Below are 3,838 nucleotides of genomic sequence, written 5' to 3' on the forward strand. Positions count from 1 at the left end.
CTTTCCTCCTCAGTGGTGCATCTGTGAATGGAGACTCTGGGCCTGGTTTGGCAGGTCATCGACTGGAAAGTTGAGCTCTAGGGAAGCAAACAGCATCATCAGGCTGGGAAATCCTGGAGGTGCTGGTCCACCCAGATGCCCAGGATGCAGGAGATGGTTCTTGAAAGAGATAGGTGGGCAGCAGGGACTGAGGCCTGGCCTTTCCTTTCACACGGCCCTCCCAGAGCACCACCCAGAGAGCCTGGGGTTCTGTATCTGCTGCTTCTGCCCATCCAGAAGCCAGACGTACTCCTTGCCCATCTTTAGTCTGGCAGTCCTTGCAGAGAAATGCCTTGTCACTCAGGAGGGGCTGGCAGAATCCCCTCCTAACTGACAGCTCTGGATCAATGAGGAAACCACCTGACCCCTTCTCCAGGGGAACCTGACATGCTCTCTCAGTGTCCCTGCCCCTCTCACGACACTCCTATTATGACTGAGAGGGCTGGTTTCCACCGTGTTCATGTTATTCATTGGCACAGAGTAGGTGCTTCAGGAATACTGACCAATGACCGAAAAAACAAACCCCAGGGCCTTTCTATAACCTCAAACGTAAGCTCCTGCACCTACATGCTGCATAAGTCAGGAGCTATCCTGTGTGGTTTTTTGCCTCCCATTGAAACTCAGCTCCCAGGGTGGGGTACACCTGCCAAGCTGCCACTGAGGAGGTTCTACCAGATTAGTGATCAAAGTCCCCGGGATAGGGATGCAGGCAAGTTTGGATTAGGAGGGGGAGGATATTAATTTGCTGAGTGTCTGACTCTCTCACTGAGTTCCCACTGCTCTCCCACACCACCCAAATCCACAAGCACAGCTCTCTTGACTCCTTCCCTATTTGTAGGAGAAGCCTCAGACCTCTTCCCTCTTACAGAAATCCCACCATGTGTGGGATCCAGGGTTTTGCCAGCACCTTGACTTCACAGTCCCTATACTACCCTCATGGCTCTGATCCAAAACTGACTCAGGATTTCTGCTGAAACAGAGTTCTATCATCTCTTCACAATACAGGCAGATGCAGCCATTGGTAAAGGTGACCACTAGGACGTCACATCGGCTGTCCTGTGGACACTACGAGCCTGTGTTGCCTAGTGTGACTGAATCACTCCTGACTAGAAGGAAGCTCTTCAGTTCAGGCTTGGGGTCTTCTCTGAGCACTGGATTCTGGTCAGTGCCTAGAGACATGTCTGTACCTGTCAGGGCGACACATATATCTGCTGAATGAATGATTCCAAGCCAGCCCAATCAGAGATAGCTGGGTGACCCTGGGGCCCACTGCTCACCCCAGGCATACCTGACGCAGATTCACCTGGGAAGTGGACCCCTAATCATATCTCCAATCTCTCTATAAAATGCGGAAACAGCTTAGCCCACGACCCCAAAGAGAATCACAAATTTGGCAGTGGCTTCCTTAACAGGAAGAGAAAATAACCAATTGGCTCAATCACAGCCCCTCCAGCAGACCTCTCCACTGTCTAGGCTCCCAGAGAACATTTACCAGGGAGGAACCCAGCGAGTCCCTACAATAACCCTATGAGCTAGCTCCTGGGTTCACTGAGGGTTCAGAGGAAGAAACACTCAGAGAGTTGCAGTGACCTGAAGGCAAACAGCCAACAGCTGGCCTGGTGATCATGTGCTCTCTAAGGGGGAGGGGCTCACCTGGTAAATAATTGGTCCCACAGCTGTTGGGTGGTAGCAAAAGTTCTGTAAGTATAGACAGGAATGAAGGTGGGTTCCCTCCCCAGGTATTCGACCACTTTGTCTAGCCAGTATGCCAGGGCCACACAGGGTGGAGCCAGCTCCCTGGGAAACAGAGTCCTGGCTTCCAGGAAGGGCAGGTTCTCAAGGCCATAACCCTTTTCACTGGGAATGCTTGGAATCCTGAGGCCAAAACACATCTTCCATGAATCTCTAGCTCAACACTGCCCTCCTGACCTTCCACTTACCAGAGCGTTCTGGTTATTGAACAGAGCAGTTAGGAGATCCCAGTGAGAAATAACCCAGTTAGGTTCCAGGCTGTGAGTGCATTCGAACTCAAAACAGTTTCTCTTTGGCTGTCTCCAGGGTCTGTGTCTGTAGTAAACTGATCTGTTCACAGAAAAGCAGCTGTGTTCTTCTGGGCTTGGCAAGGGCAGGGTGAAGGGCAGAGAGAGAGGCAGGGCTAGAATGTGGAATTGAAATGTCCAAAGATGCAGATGGGGAAGAGCTTGACGTGAGAGGACCACTGGGCTGCCAGCTGGAAGAACGTCACGTCGTTCCACTCCATGCCATCAATGACGACTGGCAGCATTTTCTGCTGGTTCTTTGCCCTGCAAACCAGGTGACAGATGCCCTTAATGCACTGGCTTGTGGACTCCACATCCTTGTTCTTGGTTCTCTTGGGCGCCATCTTTTTCATCTCATTGGTGACCACTGTCATGGGCATGGTGGGTGTTGCTCTGGCCTCACCTCTGCTGGGCAGTCTGCTGGCCTGGATAGGCTGGAAGAAGGGCTTGAGTGTGCTTTTGGCGGTAGGCAGGTCTTTCTTCTCCACAATTCTCTTCGTGTCTATTGGTTGGGCTTCCATTCAGTAATGCACCTGAAGCTCCATCAGCTCTGCATGGACACTCTGGCTAGGGGAGGACAGGCCCCCACTCATTGATGGAGGGGAGAGTGTGTTGGGTGAGGCCTTCCTGGCAGGAAGAACACTGGAGCATGAGGGGTCCACATCATCTGAATCTCTTGACGTGGCTGAAGATCGATCCACTCTTTCAACCTTCGCTGCCCCCACTAAGGGAATGAGCTTCTGTGAGGACTTCTCGTTGGGGTGCTTCTGCTGCTCATTGAGCATGGCCTCTGCGATGGGCAGCAGGTAGACACAGTTGGCACCTACTCTGTGATTCTCGACAAAATGTCCTGTGTGTCCTGCAAGATGTTCTGGGACTCCAGGTTGTTGAACATGTCCCAGCAGTATAGGTCCTGGAAGAAGTTGTTGTAGCAACATTCCGTGGAACCCAGGTAGCTGGCCCGGGGGAGGAAACCCAGCAGGATGACAAGAAAATGCCTGTTGTCCAGCCATTGAGGTGGCTGGTGGGAATACTGCTATCAGAGCTTGGGAATTGCAGTTGCAATATCTCTGCATCCAGGAGATGATGATGCTAAATGCCTCCTGGACATCAACTGTGGAACAAGTGCACACCACAGGCAGTGTGTGCCCCTGCAGGATGTCTGAAAGTAACTGGCCCTGCCAGTCCGAAGTGTTGACCAGGATGATGTTCTCGGGCAGCTTGTCCTGGGAAATGAGGATGTTGTTTGGCTGGTCACTTATGGGCTTCCTAGGAATCTGCCACTGGTTCTGTAGGTCTGGGCTGTCATTGTCCAGGCTGTTGAAGCACTCATTCAGGGCTGTGTTGCAGCCCCGGTGTCCAGGCTGTTTCCCCTTGGACCTGTTGGAGGGGATGACTACAGACTTGGTAAAGCGCACTATGGATGGGAGCATCTTGGTGAACCATCCCCAGACGGAAGACTCTGCCTCCAGCTGCTCTCCATGGGACCGAATTTTGTGGACCATTGAGTCAGAGCCACTATCACTTGACATGCTGTCAAAGTATCGCCTGAGCTTGGGCTTTGGGGTGCTGGGGACACTTACATCATCCTCCATGTCTAGACTACTCTCACTGGAGCTCTCCACAGTGTGATACTGAAAGTCCAGGGCCTTCTCTACTGTGGGGTCATGCCTCACCAGGACCTGTTGTCAGGATATGACGTCCTCCGACCCTTGGGCCATGAGCATGCATTCCACAGCTTTCGGGTGGCAATTCTGTTG

General features: G+C 52.4%; 1 pseudogene; it reads right to left on the reverse strand.

Moving 5' to 3' along the window:
- Nucleotides 1-2,136: 2,136 nt before the first annotated feature.
- Nucleotides 2,137-3,673, reverse strand: LOC102771432 (annotated as a pseudogene).
- Between the last annotated feature and the right edge of the window lie 165 nt (nucleotides 3,674-3,838).

Source organism: Myotis davidii, unplaced genomic scaffold (genome assembly GCF_000327345.1).
Source record: "Myotis davidii unplaced genomic scaffold, ASM32734v1 scaffold398, whole genome shotgun sequence".
Lineage (NCBI taxonomy): Eukaryota > Metazoa > Chordata > Mammalia > Chiroptera > Vespertilionidae > Myotis > Myotis davidii.